General features: G+C 31.0%; 1 protein-coding gene and 1 long non-coding RNA gene across 11 annotated transcripts in view; one reads left to right on the forward strand and one right to left on the reverse strand.

Moving 5' to 3' along the window:
- LOC123259463 lies at positions 1-24,444 on the forward strand. Of its 2 annotated transcripts, XR_006508237.1 has the most exons (3): positions 5,748-5,757; positions 8,081-8,084; positions 24,357-24,444. It is a non-coding gene; the product is annotated as an uncharacterized LOC123259463 (long non-coding RNA). The 2 variants fall into 2 exon arrangements; XR_006508238.1 differs by lacking the exons at positions 5,748-5,757; positions 8,081-8,084 and adding an exon at positions 1-31.
- The window catches only part of LOC123259427 (nucleolar protein 4-like), a 67,204-nt gene that overhangs the window by 26,313 nt on the left and 15,811 nt on the right, over positions 1-25,080 (reverse strand). The window lies entirely within an intron of this gene.

Raw genomic sequence — 25,080 nt, forward strand, 5'->3', positions numbered from 1 at the left:
ATTATACCTAAGAAATTATTATTAATTATTAGTAATAATAAATTTATAAATAACCAAATGACCAAAAATTTAAATTAATAAAATTTCAGCAAAAAAAATTTAAGATAAAAATAACTTAACACCTTCAAAGAATTACTGTACTCCCGTATCAGATATCAGATAGCAAGAATCCGTCCATAATTTACCTCGAGATTAATGCAATAAGCACAAGTACAGACGGATAATTCGATCCAAGTAAACTCAGGCCACGCGTCTCGATCGTGACACGAGCCATTTGCATGCAAATGCCTCGAGTGGATAATCGGGTGGTTGGCAGACGACCCAAGGTGTTCGGAAACCTGCTCATACCTTCTCCAGCGGCGAGTCCAAGTAGCGGAATCTCCTCACCCGTTAATTTCTTACCATCCACAGTTACAACTCCTCTCATACACTCACACAGACACACAAACCCTGCGATCCGCAGAATCCAGAGTACATAATAACAAATCCTGGGATTCATTATATACACTTGAATCGATCCGTGCATACAGAGCCCATTCTACTGATTGATTAACATTAATAATCCTCATCAATCAACGAATTAACGGAGTTTCCCATGGGGCATTATGGATACTTATGGATACAACAAACAGAACAATATTAAAAAACAAGAATCCAAGATTCTCAACGGGTTTTGCGCAAGTCCTAGAAGAGAATGCCGACAGAGAGAGGCTCGGAACTTGGCACAGATAGACCACCTATATACAATATACTTGATAGTTTTATACCGAAAGGCTCAACTCTGCCGACGCCGTAAGTTTCAACATCAGAAGGTCGACCGGTACTCCCCATTCTATTCGCTTTATATTTTATGTTACTATTACTATTATTATTACACTAATGTAATCCATTAAAACGCAAGTACTAGCGTTAATTTTGTAAGTGTATGTGTGTATTTTTATCGTGCACTTTTTGTTATACAAGTCTAAGTAAGTAAAGTCGGGGACCGGCGAAACGGCCCTCGGTACCTTTACTTTTTGCGCCAATTATGACCAGCTCAATATCTGTCTTTCTTCATCTTGCTTCGGCATGATCTTTGGTTTTTGTTTTATCTTTTGATCCTTTTTCCGTTCACACACTGATAAAAAATTAACTTGACTCAAGACAAAAATTATTTTTTAATTGAGTGGAAAAATTATTGATCTAAGAAATTGGTTACAAGAAAATTGACTCAACGTTAAAATTATATACTTCAATAATCCATATTATTAAGAGAATGAGATAAGCATTTAGGCTGCATTTAAAAATTTTCTATCTCTAGATACATAACTAAGAAATGACACTATCTCGTGAACTATTGACATTTTTAACGATATAAACTTATCCCGATGTTACACTCATCAAGACCTTTCATTTAAGTACCCACATCAATTTTTCATATATATATATGTATATATTAAAAATATATAAAAAATGCATGTGGGTACTCAAATGAAAGCTCTTGATGAGTGTAACATCGAGATAAGCTTATATTTTTGAAAATATCAATAGTTAAGAAAATACAGTGCAATTTAACATAATTAAGAAACGATCTGGTATCCTGTGAACTATTGATATTTTTAAAGATATAAGCTCATCCCGATGTTACACTCATCAAGACTTTTCGTTTAAATACCCACATCAATTTTTCATATATTTTATATATTTATATATAAAATATATGAATATATGAAAAGTATATTAAAAATGCATGTGGGTACTCAAATGAAAGCTCTTGATGAGTGTAACATCGAGATGAGCTTAAATCTTTAAAAATGTCAATAGTTAACAAAGTACAGTGCAATTTAACATAATTAAGAAATTACCTTTTATCTTGTGAAATATTAACATTTTTAAAGATATAAGCTCATCCCGATGTTACACTCATCGATACCTTTTATTTGAGTACCCACATCAATTTTTCATATATTTTATATATTTATATATAAAATATATGAATATATGAAAAGTATATCAAAAATGCATGTGGGTACTCAAATGAAAGCTCTTGATGCGTGTAACATTGGGATGAGCTTTTATCGTTAATATTTAAGAAAGTACAGTGCAATTTAACAAGTCATTATTTAATTAAGCGAAATTTTATTTATTTGTAGTTCACAAGTCACATAGTGACTGCAAAGTTGTTATTTTTAATAAAATACTTAAATAAAAATTCTTTTTATTTTTTTGTGGATTAATTTTAATTTATTTAAAATTCTCAAAAATTATGCCGCTAGTTTAAGAATTTCTCTCTTGAATCAAGTTAATTTCAGAGAAGATTTAAGACACTTGACCTAGCTAAAAAATTTATGTATTTATCAAGTTATGGGCCCAGACGTGATAACGAAATAACTTAAACTTAATTTTATTCTGAGGATCTGGTGATTTATTATCAATGATCAATTATTAATCATCAATCAACCTGAATTTGATGGTAATGTAAGGAATAATTCGATAGCAGAGGAAATCAAAAACGGTAGATCCATAAACTATATGCTGTATGGTATAAACTGTAGGCTCTAGGCTTTAGATTGCAGATAGGAGAGGCGAAAGAGAAGGAAGGGGAACCACAATAACCGAATGGCAATGGCAATGCTATTCTCTCACCTACGCGGGAACCGCCCCACTTCCGGCGGATGTCCTCTGATAAATGGGAATCTCTCTGCGGAACCGCTCGCCGCACACCTACGTTGAGACCAAACTCTTGTCTAACTCTGTCTTGTTCATTTATAAGCTTCTTGTGTGATTTAGAAGGTACTAAGCAACATTTGAGCACAATATTAACTAACTAACTAAATAATTAATTTTGATATCAAATCTTCCAGAGTTAAAAAAACAATCCATTTATTCTTTACAATGAAAGAACGAAGTTTTTTTGATTCTAAAAAATATTTGAGAAAATTTTAATTCTACTTTGATAAAAAAAAAATGCTGATTAAAGGTAAATATTTTTTATTTGCAACACAAATTAGTTTGAAGAAAATCTTAAGTCTCAATTTAAGAATTTCTAAGTTTAAAATTGTCAATTAAAGGTATGCTATCTTCGATTAATACAATAAAATTATTTACCGAGAAACACAATTCTCTCATAAAGGTTTTTTTTTTATTTAAAATACCAAAAAATACTTTAGAAAAAACGAAATTTTTTATTTCAACCCATTCTGAAACGTATTTAAGACTTATTTTTTGATAATATGAAAAAAAAATACCATGAATTTTATGACTGTTGGGATCATAATTGAAGAAAAATAAATTCTTGCTTTTAAATCCAAGTGATCTTATTTAAAAATAGTAAAATGCTTCTTTAAATTCATAAAATTATCGAATAAACAATTTTTTCTCTTCACACGAAGAAAAAAGTATTGCTATTATAGCGATCCAGTGGATCGTGAACGAAGTATCGTGATTAGCTCAAAACAGTATTGTCATATTCACCATACAAAAAAACTAAAAAAAAAAATAATCTGCAATAACATATAATTAACATTTAATCAAAAACAACTAATAATCATCTATAAACCATAGCAATATAGACATTCGATATCCGAATCCATGTGGATCGTAATAATCACGATCCACTAGATTGGACATAGACGCATCTAAAGTATAGTCATACGTGGATCGTGATTATCACTATACTGTATCGTGATAATAGCAACACTTTTTTCTTCGTGCACTCTTTCATTAAAATTAAAAAAAAATATGGATATAAATAAAGAATTTAATTAAGTAAATTTATATTATTTTTTCTTTCAGAATTTTTACAATCTGAGATGGTTACAGTTACCATCTTCAATTATAACAGTTAAAATTTTCAATAATTACAATTATCATTTTCGATAGTAATCGTTACTATTATTAATAGTAACTCTTACAATTGTCAATGATACAACCTATTATTTTATTACTAATTAATTTTATTACCATTTCAGATCGTAAGAGTTAATATTTTCTCAATAATATTTTTTTTGAATCATCCAATTTTTCTTCAGTAAATCATCTAAAATGAATTCTCCTAAACCAAAAAAATTTTCTTGCTTCAAGCTTTGTTTCTCCATTCTAAAAACCTAAAAACAAACGTCACCTATTTCCTCAAATATGTCCAACCTTAAAAAAAGCCCGTTCGTCACTCAAGCTGGACTGGATCTACATCCAGAAAAAGGAGTCTTTTTTATGACCGAGAACAGAGGATGGGACATAAAAGTTTACGAGACAACTAAACAGCTTACGACAGATGACTCGGTTCTCACACGCAGGTCACCCAGTGACGTGGGAACAGAGGGTCCAGTAAACGGGAAAGGGAGGACCAGCTTTGGAATCATCACCATCATTATTATGATTATATTCGCGGACCTGTCGGACTGGACAGCGTCAGGCGTACCCTCGGGGCCGAGCTAGCTATAAACTTGCGTCGCGGGACTTGTTCTTGTTTATATCACAATCATAATGATAAAATGGAGACACATATGATGATACCATATTGTACACTGTCCATGTAATATCGCGTATAACGAAGAGCATTTGTTTAGTTGACTGCAATTAAGCCACTTGGCGGCAATTGTTTGTCGCTCAGCAGAGAATTCCGCTCCCACCAATTCCTGGCGTGTTATTGTCAGCGACATCAACATTACCATCAACATCAACCAGAAAACCTCAACTCGTTCCGTCCACGCCAGCTGTTGGTCCAATCCAGACGATAAAACCCAACAAGGGGTCATCCGGGTCGCCGGTCCAGGAGCTGCCCGCTCAATATCCGTCCAATCAGCTTGCTCAAAGATCGCAAGATTGAACTGGAGAGCGTCAACGACTTGCTGAAGCTGAAGATACTGATCAGCGGTGAACTTGCTCCTCAAAAGCTTTTCTGCAAATCGTCGAATTTTTTACGGCTTGAGGTGTCCAATGTGCAATTTGTAATTTATAATTGAGGAAATTTGATTTGATCGCCGGTTTGGGCTTTGACGCTGATTATAATTAATAAAATTAGCGTTAGATTTCAGGCGTAATCAGGTGCTTTAGTTACGGGACGGTATTCCTCGCCCAATTTGGTCTCGTTTGCCTAACAAATTCGATCTTCAACTGGCGCACGCCTCCTATCCTACTTCTCCACTTCCTCGTTCGTATTCGACCGAGTTAGCTCTCACAGCACCTCTATATCATGTGTATTTGTGTTTCGTCGCGAGGTCGACAAACCGGTGCCGGGGCCAAGCTTCTCCGGTCTTTTTGCCAAACATACCTTTCGGTTCGTGGACGTCTACTTTTGTTTATTGCTTTTGGCTGGAAGGAGTATTGGCGGGTGATTGATATGGTTTAGGCTTGGATTTTTTGAGAAATTAGTTGGTTTGGTGATTGATAAACTTTTTTTTTCTTCATAGTCTAATCATTTTTAATTTTTTCATCAATAATTTCCCTTGTAATTTTTTTTCTTAATTCGTGTTTATTAACTTTCGAAATTTTTAAATGCAAAAATTTGTAAAATTTTTTTTTTTTAATTTCAATACTTAAAAAAATCAACTAATTATTAGACGTCTAAAAATTTTCAATTTTTTTAAATTTTTAATTATAATATTATTAATTTTTCTTTATAAACTGATCATTTTTTATTTTTCTACCAATAATTTCCCTTGTAATTTTTTTTCTCAATTCGTATTTATAAATTTTCAAAATTTTTAAATGTGAAAATTTGTAAAATTTTTTTTTTTTTAAATTTCTATGCTTAAAAAAATTTACTAATTATTAAATGTCTGAAAATTTGCAATTTTTAATTATAATATTTTTAATTTTTCTTCATAAGACTGATAATTTTTAATTTCTCTGCCAATAATTTCCCTTGTAATTTTTTTTCTCAATTCATGTTTTTTAACTTTCGAAATTTTTAAATGTAAAAACTTGTAAAATTTTTTTTTTTAATTTCAATACTTAAAAAAATCTACTAATTATTAGATGTCTGAAAATGAGCAATTTTTAATTTTTAATTATAATATTTTTAATTTTTCTTTATAGACTGATCATTTAAAATTTTTCTACCAATAATTTTCCTTGTAATTTTTTTTTTCAATTCGTATTTATAAACTTTCAAAATTTTTAAATGCAAAAATTAAAAAATTTTTTTTTTTTTAGTTTTAATACTTAAAAAAATCTACTAATTATTAAATGACTAAAAATTTGGAATTTTTAATTTTTGCTCAAATAATTTCTAATAAAAAAATTATTACATTAAATTAAAAAAAACTTTTAAATGTAAAAATTCTTGGGATGGCTCATCTTTATCAGCAAAGTGAATTGTCAACAGCCAACACACTTAATGTTTACGCATAAACGTTGTTAAACGTGTTAACATTGTGTGTAATGTCGCGAATATATATCGCGTGAGAATGTGAGTATGGAATCAAGCACGAGTGTGGTTTTGAGTATCTTATACTTGAACTTAAATAGGACGGACAGAAGCTGACGTCAGCGTTGACTTATGCGCCAAAGTGGCTCCAAGGCAGGTTGCGTCAGGGGACCGCTTCTCGGATCGAATGGTCTTGAAGTAACGAATAAGGGGACTGGATCTTTCTCTATATATATGAGATAGGAGTCGAGTTGAGATATAGAATATAGAATATACTTATACAGTGGATACTGGCAGAGAAGGATGGGGTCACAGTCGGCGATAACCCCACACGTGTGCTAAAAAAATGATAAAAAATCTAAATGCCGAGAGACGGGGAAGATTCACGGCGAGGAGCCAAGAACCCACCGGATGGTTTTCACCTTTTTCGAACGGAACCAGGTTTCTAATCTAGCATCTACTTCTGCTAGTACATAGTCCGCGAAAGGGAATAATATGGGAGTTAAGAGTAAGAGGTCCATCGAGACCGAGACTGAGACTGAGGCTGAGGGGCCAGAGCGGGAGAGAAAGAGCCTTGAAAATTGAATCTCGACCCCTGCCGGCGGCTAACCGGCCCGTAATTTATTACTTGATTGTACCGAGGTGTGCTAATGTGCATCATCCGTGCAAATTGCTTGGGATCCGTTGAATATTCACTATCCTAACTGTATTCGATCTGTATACATCTCTACGTCTGCTCAACATATCTATAGCTGTATCTTTATCTAAGTTGTCTTTTTGTTTTATTTTGATAACAATATATTACAATTTGGATGTTATAAATTTAAGATTTTTATGAGGTAATGTAAATTTGGCAATAGGACCTTGTGGCTAGATGTTTAATTACTCTTTTAAAATTTTACAATTATTATTATTATTATTACTATTTATATTATTAAGAGAATAAGCCAAATTTTGTGGCCAGTGTATTTATATGATAAAATGGGTTTTTATGGTTAAATTTGGTATTGCTGGAAAAGTCTTGACCTGGTGTTTCATATCATTCTCACTAATAGTCAATTTATGACGATAAGTAGTTGGGCTGCATTCGAAAATGATCTATCTCTAGATACATAATTAAAAAATGATCTTGTATCTCGTGAAACATTGACATTTTTAAAGATATAAGCTCACCCCGATGTTACCCTCATCGAGACTTTTCATTTGAGTACCCACATCAATTTTTCATATATTTATATATATTATATATATGTATATATGAAAAATATATCAAAAATGCAAGTGGGTACTCAAATGAAAGCTCTTGATGAATTAAACTCATCAAGAGCTTTCATTTGAGTACCCACTTGCATTTTTGATATATTTTTCATATATACATATATATAATATATATAAATATATGAAAAATTGATGTGGGTACTCAAATGAAAGCTCTTGATGAGTTTAATATCGGGATGAGCTTATATCTTTAAAAATGTCAATAATTACGAAATGACATTGTAGCTTGTCAACTAATGACATTTTTAAAGATATAAGCTCACCCCGATGTTACCCTCATCGAGACTTTTCATTTGAGTACCCACATCAATTTTTCATATATTTATATATATTATATATATGTATATATGAAAAATATATCAAAAATGCAAGTGGGTACTCAAATGAAAGCTCTTGATGAGTTTAACATCGGGATGAGCTTATATCTTTATAAAACGTTAATATTTAAGAAAGTACAGTGCAATTTGATAAAAGTCATTATTTAATTATGCAAAATTTTATTTACTTTAGTTCACAAGTATCAAGAATTTAAAATTTAATATGAGAATGATAATAATAAAAATTTTTTTATTTTTTATTTTACACAGTAATATTGTGTTAAATATGGTCCCCACAAAATTAGTGTTATTTTAACACAAATTGTGTTGAATTTTTATCACTAATTTTGTATGGACCGTACTTATCACAGAAATTTTGTTGATTTCACACAATATTTTTTACTGTGTAATGTTCTGTCTAAAATATTAGAGATACAAAAATTAATGAAAATTTTTTATGCATAATTTAATTTCCTACAAATAAAAGTCTCTTATCATTTTTTCATATCTTAAATATTCCACCTAAAATAATTATTATAACAATACAATCTTAAAAACACAAAATTTGAATTCTATTTGAATAATCTAAAACAATAACAATCTGAGTATTTTCCTCAATCAAACCCAACTCCCGTGACTGACAACAATAAGTATTTTGTCGCGGTTTAATTGTACAAGTGCAGATATAAGATTGAGCTCGATATAATGTGTATAATAATAAATAAATGACGTGTCTTCAACGGGTGAAAAATACTTGAAATACATACAAAATAAAATAAAATAAAATAAATAAGCGTAACATAAGTGTGGTTAACTGTATATAAGTAAGAAAAAGAAGAAGAAAACATGAGTTGATCTTATTGCTCTGTTAGTTGGCCTCGAATTGTCCCCATCTTATGTCTTATGGCAGATAGGAGTTGAGTTGAGACCTCTACTCAGATGTTGGTGCTTAGTATCTGAGATACTTACTACATACTACAAACTACATGCTACTGTTGGTACCCGAGAGGGAGCGAGAGCTGTCACGGGTATTGAGCAACAGAGATATATTTATATTGCACACACACGAGGATAGGACACCCATGTAATGACTGAAGACACACCCTGGGAGTAATGGATGTGTTACACGGCTACAGGGATTCAGAGAAACATCGACAGACACGCTACACACAAATATATGATGAAAGAAGAGAAGAGACACAGAAGGAAGAGGAGCTGGAGAGGATGCAAAGAGAGGAGGACAACTGCCAGACGAATGGGAGACTGTTACACCCAATTGTCTCTCGTTGTGCAGGGGTCAAGTAAGGTAGCCAGCCGAGCACGGCAGACACCGTCATCCATACATTTAATGCATATAATACCATTATTGGATAAATACACTCTGCTCAAGAGGCTAATATGCATTCATATACATACATTAATATATAATATTGTATATTGTATGAGTGAGATTTGCCGAGCCGGAGGACATGTGAGAAAAACACTTTCACATCTTTCGAGTGCATTGACGAATATAAAATTACGCATTGCAGTCGCAAATGTCGATCCTGATGCTGATTGCCGCTCATTGTCCGCTTACTGTCTTTTATTGTGGAATCGAATCAACGAGCTCTTGTTGTTATTGTTGTTATTATTTCATATTGTGTCTTGGTTGGGTCTTACGTGTGTTATGTATGTAGTGTAGTATCGAGTTGATATGAGGCCAGATTTAGATTATAGATGGAATGCTATGCCGCTCTCGCTCTATATCTCTTTATTGTGTTTAGTTTATAACTTTGTAGAACTTAACTAAGATCATGTAAATTAGAGTTAACTTGATACTTTTGTTTTATTTATACACATTAAGATGTATTTAATAAGAGATTACACTTGGTTATTTTTAAAATTGTATCGTTGTTTTGGGATTTTTAGAGTGTAATAGGAATTCAAATCGCGCTTTAATTCTAACCAATAAGGAATCAGTAACCATTCTTTCGAGATTTTCGATACTAAATTAACTTCAGTTCAATCATTAATTTTAATTTATAGGATATTATAGAATTCGGTCATTTCTGTTATTGTTACACAGTAAAAAATGACACTAATAAAAAGATTGACTTGACCAAGAGTCAAAATCTTTAAAATCTTTAACCAAGAGTACCATTTTGAAGAAAATGATTTTCTTGAGTCAAGAGGATAAATTCTTAAGTCAAGATATTATTCCTGATTTACAGTAGCGCTCAAAAGTATTTTGACAACATTATGCGTTACTTTTTTTCAACAATGTCAAAATACTTTGGAGCCACCATTTTCCTAATATTTTAAAAATTAAACTCTCTTTTGTTACGAACAAGGACCACACGGAAAAAATAAAACTCGAAAAATTACAGTATAAAATGTAAAATCGTTCCCGTCGTAATCAAAACTATAAAAATTATAGTTTGAAATAACATTTTTCTAAATTCAATTTTTTAATTTAATATTCAGAGCTTTCAATGTAAATATTACATTCTACAATATAATTCTTATAAAATCTGTAATAATTACATTTGAAACTGTAATTTTTCCAGTTTTCATCACGAAGCGTCACGTTGCAGTATATATACTGTAATTTTTCGAGTTTTTTTTTTTTCGTGCACTTTGGCACTATTCTGTAGGTTATTTAAAAGCTATTAAAAAAATAAATAGATGATTATTCCCTGTTTAAAAATATTTCATGAAAAAAATTCACTATCATGAGATTTGAATTCCTTTCAATAATTTCAATTGATTACAATTTCTCAGTATATATCTATAGATATATATTTTACATAGAGCGAATTTTTTTAATCTTTTCCAATGAATATTTTTAAACAGGGTTGTGTTTCATATTTATTTTTAATTAAACATTGTTAATTAAATATATTTGTTAAAATACTTTCGAGTGCTACGGTAAGTAAAATTTTCTCGTCTCAAGAATTTATTCTCTTTACTCCAGAAAATCATTTTCTTCAAAATGGTATTTTTGGTTCAAGATTTTGGCTCTTGAGTCATTAATTTTTTTATCAGTGTATGCCTCATTGCATGAAAAAATTTTGTGTTAAACATTTAACACTTTTTTGTGTTAATTTTTTTAAATCTACAGACAAAAAGTGTTAAATATTTGACATAAAATTTTATAACAAACATTTTTTACGCAATAACGCAAAATTTTTTACTATACAGAAGAAATTATTAAAAATTTTTGATTTTGTTTTTAATAATAATAATAATTTCAAGAATTTTTTAGTTTGATTAAAGGCAAAGAAAATCTTTAAAATAATTTTCTTCAAGGATTTTTTCTTTGAATCAATTTTTTGCAGTTTATAAATTCATCGATTTCATGTTCAAATTATTCAGAAGATTATCTCACCCAACATGACATAAGTTAATGATTGGTAGATCTTGACCTCCATCGTGAGTTTAAATTATCAAGAAACTAAAATAGTATTTTCCTTGAGGTCTATCCATATTATTTTAATTCTTATTGCTACTGTTATTTTTACCTCTGTTGGTGTTTTATTTCTTTAGCTGGACCGCAAACTCGCGGAGGAAAAGGCTGGTTTTGCTCAGCCATCGCTAAACAAAACTCCATACTGGGTCTCCCTTTCGCATTTCAAATGTTAATGAACAAAAGTGGAAACAAAAATTTTTTTCTAGTATCAATAAATTTTTTAAAAGAGCTAGCTTGTTTTGGAGCAAAATTAAATATTTTTTTCCGTCAATAAGATTGTATTTTTTGGATGCAAAAAAAAATTGATTGAATTAATTAACTTTAATTTAAGGTATTTAATTAAATACAAATTTAAATATTTATAAAGTAGATTGAGATATCAGTTAGCAAGAGTCAGATGATACTCAATAAAGCAATTGATGACAAAAAGCATCAGGTATGTTAACTGATGCCCCGGAATGCTGAGAATGTGTCCTTCGACTGACATCAACCTGAATTCGTTGATCATACTTAGACTTTCTACTCAATAGACACACCGTTGTGGTAGTTTTGTCTCTATGCATACACTAAAAAAAAATTTACTTGATTCTCGAAAAAAATTCTTGAACAGATTTTTAGTTTAAGAATTTTTCTAATTAAATCAAGACGATGAGGCTCTTCAAAATGATGTTCAGTAAAGGGAAAGGAAGTAATATTAACTGATAGTGATATGAGTATGTATAGTATCTCTTTGAGATACTATACTCACACTTTTAAGATTGTATTATCATTATTTTGAGCGAAATATTGAAGATACAAAAAAGTAATGAGACCTTTTTTGTCGTAAATTGAATTTTCTATTGAAAATGTCCTTATTAATTTTTTCATATCTTTGATCAAGACAGAATATTGATTTGAACAAAAAATTTATTATTAATTTCTTGAATGACTCAATAGAAATTTTTACATTTGTAAATTTTATTACTCATTGATTAAAAAATATAGTTTATTTAAGCGAACAAATCGTGAACCAAAATCATCATTTATATTAATAAGAGAATAAGAAAAATTTTGTGTCCAGGATAGTCACATGATAAAATCGATTTTTTTAGTGAAATTTAGTGTCATTGCAAAGGTCTTGATTTGAATTAGTGCCTTTTCAAGGTTTCATTTCATTCTCACCGATAGTCAATTTATTATGATAAGTATTTAGGCTGCACTCGAAAATTCTCTATCTCTAGCTACATAATTAAGAAATGACCCTGTATTTCGTGAACTATTGACATTTTTAAAGATATAATCTCATCCCGATGTTACACTCATTAAGACCTTTCATTTGAGTACCCACATCAATTTTTCATATATTTATATATATTATATATATGTATATATGAAAAATATATCAAAAATGCATGTGGGTACTCAAACGAAAGCTCTTGATGAGTGTAACATCGAGATGAGCTTATATTTTTAAAAACGTCAGTAGTTAAGAAAATACAGCGCAATTTAACAAAACTCATTATTAAAAAAAACAAAATTTTATATATTTATAGTTCACAAGTCACTGCAGTTACATAGTGACTGCAAGGTTGCTAGCTTTTTTTTATTTTACCAAGAAAAATTTTTGAATCAAGAAAATTATTTTAACGATTTTCTTTACCTTAAATCAAACTGGAAAATTCTTTAATGAAGTTAAATTTACTTAATCCAAGAAGTATTTCTCAGTTAAAAAATTTCATCAGTGTACTGTGATGTATATTCTTGATATTTTTATAAAATCTTTTGGTTTTGATACTTCATGAGGAAAAACCGCGACTAGACCTTAAACCGCGGAGCAATCTCTACTCTACTTTACTGTACTCTCCTAGTAGCTGGTAGATAAAGTATACTATAGTATACCTCAAGCTTAACCTCTGCAGCTGGTAGCAAGGGAGGTGAATCATTTTCCTCTTCCTCTTTCCTTCCCAGTACGTCTTAGCGGTGTCTGGCAAAGTAAAGGGGTTATGTACGTCGGAATAGCACCCGGGTGCAGTGTTGCCTGGGAATAGTGCTTGGTTAGGTATAGGTATACATAATATGTTATAGAAGTAAACCAGATGAGAGAGGAGTTGTGTGTTGTACGTAGTTGGAAGTTGGCGGACGGTGTGGTATAATAAGAAGAGGAGAGACGGAGGTAAAATGGGATAGGATAGTGTAGGGCACGATATAATAAGAGATAGAGAGGAACGAAAGGGGGACCGAGACCGAGTGGAGGCTCTTAAAGTAGAGGCAGTGAGATTTTATAGGAGTTCATCTTCCGGCAATGGAGATGGGAGACGGGAACGTTGGGCGTTCAAAACTGCTGCCCGTTATGGCCGAGCTCAAGAGGAAAGAGGAGAAGGCAGAGGAAACGTTGCCGTTGCTACTTGCGAGCTGAGGAACTAAGGGGCGGAGAGGAGAGGAAGAGGTTCAATGCACCAGCGGAACGAGTTGAGTTGAGGGTGAGTAAAAAAAAGGTGCCAGCGACGTGCTGGGAATTTTTTGGCTGAGAACTAGCAAAAAGTCGAGACACTTGGTACTTTTTCTGCTGAACTACTCTGCTGTTGCTGTTGCTGTTGGCTGGATATTTTACAGAGGGGAAGGTTAATCTCTGATTTTTAATGAAATTTTTGAGGTGATTGATTTTGATTTTAGTATTTTTGAGGATTAGAAAAAAAATAATTTTGGAAATTTAATTTTAAATTAAAATGTATTTTTAAGATACATTATTCAGAAATGACCTTGTATCTCGTGAACTATTGACATTTTTAAAGATATAAGCTCATCCCGATGTTACACTCATTAAGACCTTTTATTTAAGTACCCACATGGAATTTTTTATATATTTTATATATATGGTATTTGTGAAATATATAAATATATAAAATATATGAAAAATTGATGTGGGTACTTAAATGAAAGGTTTCGATGAGTGTAATGTCAAGATGAGTTTATTTAAGTATCCACATCAATTTTTCATATATTTATATATAAGGTAAAAGCCCCAATAGATGATCATGTACCAGTATATGATCACTCCATGTATTTGTATACCTATATTTGTGAATATAGATATACAAATACATGGAGTGATCATATACTGGTACGTGATCATCTATTGGGGCTTTTACCTTATTATATATATGTATATATGAAAAATATATCAAAATGCATGTGGATACTCAAATGAAAGCTCTTGATGAGTAACATCGAGATGAGCTTATATCTTCGAAAATATCAATAGTTAAGAAAGTACAGTGCAATTTAACATAATTAAAAAACGACCTGGTATCTTGTGAACTATTGATATTTTTAAAGATATAAGCTCACCCCGACGTTACACTCATCGAGACCTTTCATTTAAGTACCCAAATCAATATTTCATATATTTATATATATTATATATATGTATATATAAAAAATATATAAAAATGCATGTGGGTACTCAAATGAAAGCTCTTGATTAGTGTAACATCGGGATGAGCTTATATCTTTAAAAACGTCAATATTTAAGAAATTACAGTGCAATTTAACAAAAGTTATTATTTAATAAAGTAAAATTTTATTTATTTATAGTTTACAAGTCACGGCAGTCACATAGTTGGTAGTTATTAATATTAGTTTTATGATGGAAAAATTAAGAAAATGTAATTTTTGCAAAACCAAAATAATTTTTAAAGAATAAAATTTTTTGCACCGTCTTTGTTGATTCTCGTCTTAAGGTCTTGCTCTGTTTTCCTTATTTTTAGGCTCTCCGTCTACTCTACCGTACTTTTGTTGTGTTTTTTTTTCACGTACAAAGTCTACGTCGTTGAACATACATCCGCGGCAAAGGCGAATAACGGACGGGAGATCTCTCAAAACGTGGCTCACACGTGTACCAGCTAAAAAAGATAAAGACCGAGCGGAGCAGACGAGATAGGAGTTACGAGTGTAAGTAAGAGGTAAAACAGAATATATATATATATATATATATATATATATATATATATATATATATATATATATATATATATATATATATATATATATATATATATATAGGAATAAGAACAAGACCAAGAATAAGAATAAGAATACTGTATGTAGTATGTGTTATGTGTGTTCTGGTATTATATACATGGGAAGTTTCTGGGCCGCACCGTGGGCAGAGAGGACACCGACGCACGCAGAACACGCGGTACGGATACCTGATGTTATATTTAAACCCACGAAGGTCCACCGGCCGACGTCTGATGCGCAAAAAGCATTCGTCTTCTGTCTTCTGTACTGTCTTGTCTTGTGTTATGTGTGGAAAGATAACCCACGTGACCTTCTCACTCTTTCTCGTCTTCCGAGTTATTGGCGGGAATAAAACGTTTTAGTTGAAGGAAAAGATTCAACTTTTTTCTTTATTTTCGTTTTTAAAAGAATTGTTGATCAATAAGATTATTGAAAAAATATTGGGGAATTTCATGCAGGTTATAGGCCCAAATAATAATCTATATTATTATGAGAATAAGCAAAATTTTATTGTCAGTGTATTTATATGATAAAATTCTTTTATATGGTTAAATTTGGTATCATTGAAAAAGTCGACCTAGAATTGTGCCTTTTCATGGTTTCATTATATTCTCATCAATAGTCAATTTATGATGATAAGTATTTAAGCTTCATTCGAAAATACTCTCTCTAGATACATAATTAAGAAATTACCCTGTATCTCGTGAACTATTGATATTTTTGAAGATATAAGCTCATCCCGATGTTACACTCATCAAGACCTTTCATTTAAGTACCCACATCAATTTTTCATATATTTATATATATTATATATATGTATATATGAAAAATATATCATAATGCATGTGGGTACTCAAATGAAAGCTCTTGATGAGTGTAGCATCGGAATGAGTTTATATCTTTATAAATGTCAATAATTAAGAAAGTAAAGGCCATTTTAACAAATATCTTGTGAACTAATGACATTTTTAAAGATATAAGCTCATCCTGATGTTATACTCATCAAGACCTTTCATTTAAGTATCCACATCAATTTTTCATATATTTATATATGTTATATATACGTATATATGAAAAATATATCAAAATGCATGTGGGTACTCAAATGAAAGCTCTTGATGAGTGTAACATCAGGATGAGCTTATATCTTTAAGAATATCAATAATTAAGAGATGACCTTGTATTTGGTCAAATATTGACATTTTTAAAGATATAAGCTCACTCCGACATTACACTCATCGAGACCTTTCATTTGAGTGCCCACATTAATTTTTCATATATATATATCAAAATGCATGTGGGTACTTAAATGAAAACTCTTGACAAGTGTTATATCGGAATGAGCTTATATCTTTAAATACGTCAATAGTTAAGAAAATCCCATATAGGGAATATAGAACAACGGGCTCAGGCTTGGCCCAACTTGGTTAAACTCTGGCCCAAGCTTGTAAGCCAGAGTCGGCCCAGCCTTGGTGGAAGTCTGGAATGATAACATGGGGCCACGGTTGGTTGCCATGACTGGGGCCAAGCTTGGTTGCCATGGCTGGGCCAAGTTTAGTTGCCAGGGCTCAGCCATAGGTAATTTTCAAAAATTTTTAAAATTTTATTTCTGATGTAGAGCTAACACGCAAGTTCAGGCCGCTTAACTCTTAACTTAAACCTAATTTTCACAAATTAAAGAAATAAAGTGAAATTCGCAACCGTCCTAACCGAGATTCGAACCCGAGCCGCGCGCCTGCCAGACCGATAACTAACCCCTACACCGTACGACGGATATGTTGAAATACATCTCATGATTCTCATAAACTAAATCTATAAGGTGACGAAGTGTGACGGTTTATTATTTATATAATTTATGATATTTAATATTGTGTTTTGATGAAAATGAACTATTTTTTACAAATGTTTATAAGGTAAAAAAAATGCAAGAGTCAAGTTGTTACTTTAGACTTTGTAAATCGTTCTCTACATTTTTAATATCTTATTATAAATTTTAATGTTTAAAATCATCAATGTTAAACATTCAACCGTAAATTATTATATTTTAATTTTTTAAGACTATATAAATTTTGACGATATACAATTATTTTGAATAAATAATAAATTTTTTAGCATTTGCTAACGAATATTCGTTAAACAAAAAATATTTATTGTTAAAAATTATATTACTTAATGATTATTTAACTTTGGATTTTATATTGAATGGCCAAGACTAGGTTACCCATCCTTGGCCCAAGTCTAGCATGCCATCAAATGGCCAGAGCTAGGTGAGCCAGTCTTGGGCCAAGACTGGCACGCCATTGGACGGCTGAGGCTAGTTAACCCAGCCTTGGCCCAAGTCTGGTTTACCAAAGGAACGGCCAAGGCTGAGTTGCCCAGTCTTGGCTCAAGTCTGGGATGCCAAGCCTGGCGTCCCAGTGTTGGCGCAAGCTTGGCCCCGTCGTTCAACTCTGGGGACTCCTACATGGGATACAGTGTAATTTAACAAAATTCATTATTTAATGAAGCAAAATTTTATTTATTCATAGTTCACATGTCACGGCAGTCACATAGTGACTGCAAAATTGTTAGTAATAATAATAATAATAATAATAATAATAAAAATATTTAAAATGGTCCAACTTTGTTTGAAATTGATTTTTAAACAAAAATACCGATCAATAATTCGATAAAAAAAATATTTTGGAACTTTTTATAAGTTTTGGTCCCAGCTGATTTTAAACTTTCCCATTTCCCGTATACAAAGTACATTCAGCAAAAAAGAAGAAAGTAGACCTAGAAAAAACTAAAACTAAAACTAAACCCACAGTATGATATAAAGCAATCCACGTTCGGGATATGCACATGTTGAAACTAAAACTCAATGAACTCATATCGATTAGCTGCTCATTTTATTCACCGACATGCCCGCGTTTTTATTATTTTTTCCCCATTTTGCATAGTACTGAAGCATCCTCACCCCCTTCCACCCTCTCGGTCGCATTTTAACTGCGTTACCCTCAACTCTAGCTCGTACTCGGTAATTCTCGCACCCTCGAGCCTAGCGGCTGCTACATCTCGCTGCGTTCACCCTCATCGTAAATTCTCGTTCACTTCGCCCGAACGTGTGTAGCCTCGTATTTTTATTTTCATTATTTTTATTTTATTTTTTACTTTTTTGCGCGTTTTAACTCGCGCGCGGGAACAGTCACGGGGCTACTGGGTCGATTTTTTAATTTTCATGCATTTACTCTCTCCGTTTTTTTTTTTTTTGGCAAACCGACCAACATACTTTACCCTGATTTTATTTTATTAAAATTATTTTAGTTTATTAAAGGACCGAGAAAAGCTAATGGAACTTTTTTTATAATCAATGAACTGAAGAAATAATTTAAAAAAGGAGAAATTGAACAAATTTTGAATAAAATTCATCAATTACACTTCTAAAAAAATTTATTAAAATCTAACAAGTTCTTTTAATTAATGATTTTTCGATAAATATTTATCAATAAATTAATATTTAAAAATATCAAATTATTTTTTTATTTATTAATAATTATTCTGTCCATTTTTTTAATAAAAAAAAATAACTCAGTATTTAAAAAATATTTCTAAAGAATTTAAATTAATATTTTTTTAAAATTTTCTTCAATAATTTATTTGTTCAAAAAAATTTTATAAATATTATCAAGAGTCATAAAATCAATTACACTGAAAGAAGGATTTTTAAAACGTTAATAAGCTTTATTTACTATTAATAAATAATTTTATAACATCAAATGATTTAATCGATATTTATTAATTATCAATAAATATTTTTTAGATCAAATAGAATTTATTAATAGTTAATAAAAAATTGTTAATATTTAAAGCAATATTTTTTAACTGTCAATAAAAATTTATTTTGATTCTAATAGATAAAAAAAAATAGATTATTTTTCAATAAAAGAGTCTAACAAATAAACTAAATAATTCTTTTTATATTAATAATTAATTATTTCTTCTTTTTAAAAGTAAAAAAAATAAGAGCTTATATCAATAAAATCAATAAAAAGTTTCTAAAGAAAAAAAAATGTATTAATAATCCCTAAAAATTGAAATCTCCAAGGTTTAATCACGCGTAAAATAAGACAGTGCGTGTTAAGATAAAAACCGGAAATTCAGTTAATTCAATGGTCGATTTGACGAGCGTTTCCATTTGGCCGAAGGCCAATTATTTGACGACGATGCAAAGTCGGTTTGGAGGCGACGATAAACGACTACGGGTGGTATGCACCATCCTGGGTTTGCAGTACAAGAACAAGAACGAGAAGAATAAAGAGAACAAGTTTTAAAGCTTAAGCTGAAAGCACAGGTGGGAGGAGGAGGAGGAGGAGGAGAAGGAGGAAGAAGAGGAGGTAGACTGTCCAAAGGTACGTTGTACTCAAACAAAGTAAGATATTATTAGACTGAGATTTAACTTCTCTCTCCTCTGTTCGGATAAGTTGGAACTCGAGTCAAGACCTCGGATAATTTCCACGTGTGTTGTGTTGCTAAATCGCTTTTGTCGCGACTGAATATTCAGTCCATGTCTAATAAATAATATTTGCTCTTGAGTAAATTTGCTGGTAACTTACTAGATAAGTGAGTTAGTTTAATTTTATCGGTATTTATTTATAAATATATATATTAGAGATTTTTATTATATTTTACGCAAGTAGCTGACCTTTTAGCAAGCGTACAGAACCAGTCGCCCGGAAGATGACCATGCAGCGTACACCGCGATCTTTAACCCCATTTTCTCTGGTATACCCTACAGCATCGATAGAATACATACATGTTAATATACATGTACATATATGTGTATGTGAGCGGTATCGCGGATCTCGGACGAAGCATCCCCGTTCCCGGTCGGTTTATCGCCGGCTTTATTCCAGCACAGCAACCTTCTATTCGTATTCGGTGCGGGGCCATAAATAACCCGGGCTATCAACAATCTGGAAAGCGGACAGGGAAATTACCCGAGGGTGCCAACAAGTCGACCCGCTAAAATTTCATCCTACTTTTTTATTGCGACGCGAACAACGCGGGTAATAATCGACACTATTTGGCGAGCAAGTCAATTGCGCGATCTATCTTGCGAGATAACTATGGGCCGGTTCACGCCAAATCGAACTTAAAGGTGGGGAAAGTTTCTCCGTTTTTGCTTTCAGCTTATTTTTTTTTTTTAGGTTTAGAATAATAAAAATAATACTATTAATAACTAATGTTTTTAAGATTGTATTAAGAGAATATATTATAAGCAAAATTTAGTATCGTTGGAAATGTCTTGACCTGGAGTTGTGCATTTTCATGGTTTCATATCATTCTCACCAATGGTCAATTTATGATGATAAGTATTTAGGCTGAATTCCAAAACTCTCTATCTTTAGATACATAATTAAGAAATGACCTTGTATCTTGTGAACTATTGACGTTTTTGAAGATATAAGCTCATCCCGATGTTACACTCATCGAGACCTTTCATTTAAGTACCCACATCAATTTTTCATATATTTATATATATTATATATATGTATATATGAAAAATATATCAAAATGCATGTGGGTACTCAAATGAAAGCTCTTGATGAGTGTAACATCGGGATGAGCTTATATCTTTAAAAATATCAATAATTAAGAAATGACCTTGTATCTTGTAAACTATTGACATTTTTAAAGATATAAGCTCATCCCGATGTTACACTCATCGAGATCTTTCATTTAAGTACCCACATCAATTTTTCATATATTTATATGTGTTATATATATGTATATATGAAAAATATATCAAAAATGCATGTGGGTACTCAAATGAAAGCTCTTGATGAGTGTAACATCGGGATGAGCTTATATCTTTAAAAATATCAATAATTAAGAAATGACCTTGTTTCTTGTAAACTATTGACATTTTTAAAGATATAAGCTTATCTCGATGTTACATTGATCGAGACCTTTCATTTAAGTACCCACATCAATTTTTCATATATTTATATGTGTTATATATATGTATATATGAAAAATATATCAAAAATGCATGTGGGTACTCAAATGAAAGCTCTTGATGAGTGTAACATCGGGATGAGCTTATATCTTTAAAAACGTCAATAGTTAAGAAAGTACAGTGCAATTTAACAAAAATCATTATTCAATAAAGTAAAATTTTATTTATTTATAGTTCACAAGTCACGGCAGTCACATAGTGACTAAAAGGTTGCTAGTTATTTTAGGCGAAATAATGGAGATACGAAAAAATAATAAGAGACCTTTTTTGTAGGAAATTAAATCCCCTAAAAAAAGATTTCAATCATTTTTTCCATATCTTTGATCTTTCTGATAGAATATTGATTTGGTAAAATAAAAAAAATTCTATTTATTATTATAATTTTTGGTAATTTTTGTGAACTTATAATTTTAATTTATTAAAAAATTCAGAAAAAAATTTTTAGACTATTTTTGAATAAAATAAAAATATTTCATTTTTCAAAGTTTATTTTGGGTACAAAAAGAGAATAAATATAATTGATTAAAAAAATGATAATTTTTCCATCGTAAAGTTCAGTATGAAATGACCTTTTATATAATAAACATATATTTTTCACACCCACATACATTTTATAGTGTATATAAATCCACGGTCTTACTGTCGCTTTTAAACAATCAAAAAATTTATCAAGGATATCTGGATATCTTATCTCTGACACCTGCACGAAAGTCTCGCGTGATCCTTGTTTATACCGCTACATACTACCTGGTCGCGCGGTAACTGTAAGTGTGACACAAAAAGGCAGTAAATAAATAAATAGATAGAGAATAGAATTAAAAAATAAAAAACAAGATAAAAAATATAAGTAATTTTTTTTTTCACAGCTTGGCACGTGTGGAAGTCTGCGGGCCATTTTATGCAGAAACTCGCTATAGCCAGTCGACAATTTGGCTTGACTGTTCGCTCATCACGGGGTATTGGTATCGATCCCAGTCCCGAGTGGAGGACAGGAAGAGGGTTAAATTCTACTACGGCGGAAAATATAAATAAAGAGAACAACGAAATCCGCGAGCGCGAGTACGAGCCGATCTACGGGTCACGGAAAAACGGGAGTATCAGAACACGGTTGTATGTCCAGTGGATCGTATGCTGGCAATCGTTTTTCGATGCCACCACTCTTGAAATAATATTCGTGTTTCATATTTCCCATTAAAAATATAGCTAACAATAACAATAACAACGACAGTAAAGTTGAAATAATAAAATAAAATAGAGGTAGAGGTACAACATGGATTATTTCCGCGAGGTACGAGGTACACGCGATCCCGTACTAGCACAGCGAAAAAATATTAATTGTACCATCAAATCATCATTAGCACGCTGCGCGTTTCACAAAATTCAAATCGTACGCCCACAACCTCGCGGGCACTTTAGTCCCGGTCCGCCTGTAACATTTGTGCTCTGCGCTGAATGATGACGCCGCCATGTTGTTGCACCCACTGACTGCCCACATATACCGGGCTTTTAAATTTCTGCAATTGGTCTTCTTATATTTTATATTTATAGTTTTATTACTGGGGGTTTTTAATTTAAAGATTGTAAAATAAGAGATTTTTGCTTTTTTTCAGCTATTTTACTTTTATCACTTTGTTGTACCTTAAGAACGCTTGGTATTAAGAATTCGCGGGTAAAAACCTTTTTATAGAGCGTTAAATTTCCTATAAGAATATGTCATTACTTTATTTTATTTTTATTAAATTTATTAATTATGAATTATTTAAAAAAAGCCTATACACTAGAAACTAATAGAAATAGAATAATTATAAATTATTTGTTAAAAAATCAAAATATGATTTTTCATAAAATTTTTATTTAAATGACTTGTAACTTACACTGATAGAAAGATTTATATTATTAACTATTAATAATTTAATTTATATGAAGACTATTATATAATTTTAATAAATATTTTTTAACATTCAATAAATATTTATTTGGGAGGAAAGTACATTTATTAATAGTTAACAAATATTTATTAACAGTTAATAAATATTTTTTTTTGCCCTCCGGGCGGAAAGTGGCAACTTTCGTCCCGCTGCGCTAAACAAAGTTGCCGCTTTCCGCCTTCGTCGAGCAAAAAAATAGTATACACTCCACGGGAAGTAAATAAGAAAGCCTCAGATCACATGTTTGTCAACCTCGGCTTCGCCTCGGCCGACAATTACATGTGATCTGAGACATTTCTTACTTTACTTCCCTAGGCGTGTAATATACTATTTGCCCTCCGGGCGGAAAGTGGCAACTTTCGTCCCGCTGCGCTAAACTAAGTTGCCGCTTTCCGCCTTCGTCGGACAAAAAATTAGTATACACTCCTCGGGAAGTAAATAAGAAAGCCTCAGATCAGATGTTTGTTGACCTCGGCTTCGCCTCGGCCAACAATTACATGTGATCTGAGACATTTCTTACTTTACTTCCCTAGGTGTGTAATGTACTATTGTTGAGTGAATTTGTTTCGCTTGCAATGTCATATGATATGAAGATTGTATATAAACAAAAATCATCTTTATAAATTATTTGGATTAATTATTTTACATAATAATAACGTTTATTGTAAAATACCAAATTCTATCACAGCTCATAATTATCTTCTATATTTTCAAGTATTAAAAACGTTAATTTATTTAGTGTATTTAATTATTATCATGTATATTATTTCAGCTATAGGGTTATAAAAAGTGTCAAAAACAAATTGTTATTTTGTCTTTTTCTTTTAAATAAATACTTGTTAACAGTTGACAAATATTCATTAACCATTAATAAATATTTATTAACAGTCAATAAAGTGTAATTAATAAATTACTTATTGACTGTTAATAAATATTTGTTAACTGTTAACAAATATTTATTAACATTTAATAAATCGTATTTAATAAACAATTTAACTGTTAATAAATATTTATTAAATCCTGTCAGTATAAGAATAAGGTAAAAGACCCAGTGATTGACACTAGCCTAGTTGTTTGACAGTTGCAATTTCATTCTAATTAAAAAAATTGAATGTTCTCAACAAACCAATTTTCTAAAATTTATAATTCAAAAATTATATTTATTAATTTATTAGTTGATTTTTTTTTTTATTAGAATAAAATTACAAGTGTCAATAACTAGGCCAGTGTCAATAACTGGGTCTTTTACCTTATGTCATTACTTTATTTTATTTTTATTAAATTTATCAGTTATGAATTATTTGTTAAAACACGATTTTTCATAAAATTTTTATTTAAATGACTTGTTACTTAAGAATAATTGGTTTTATGAATTCGCGGGTGAGGAACTTTTTGAAGAGAGTTAAATTTTCTATTTGAGTAGGTCATTAATAAAAAAAAATAATTAAATAAGTAAAATGCAAAATTATCAATTCTATTAAAAATTTAATTGCGATAATTGAAAATTTTGATAAAAAAAAAATAAATTTCGTGGCTCTAAATAATTTTCTAACCATTATCTTTCCAAACCTCCAAACCCACGAAAAGCCAGAATCGTTAAAATAAAATAAAAGCAAACCACTAATTCGCGATCTAAATCCCAAACAAACTTAAAGTTGTTTCCAAACAAAATCTCCATTAACCATTTACCATTTACTCGTGTAGGTTGGAAACTCTGAAACAATAAATCTTTATTTTGCTCGTTGGAACTCTTAATT

The sequence above is a fragment of the Cotesia glomerata genome, linkage group LG2, assembly GCF_020080835.1.
Source record: "Cotesia glomerata isolate CgM1 linkage group LG2, MPM_Cglom_v2.3, whole genome shotgun sequence".
Taxonomy (NCBI): Eukaryota; Metazoa; Arthropoda; class Insecta; order Hymenoptera; family Braconidae; genus Cotesia; species Cotesia glomerata.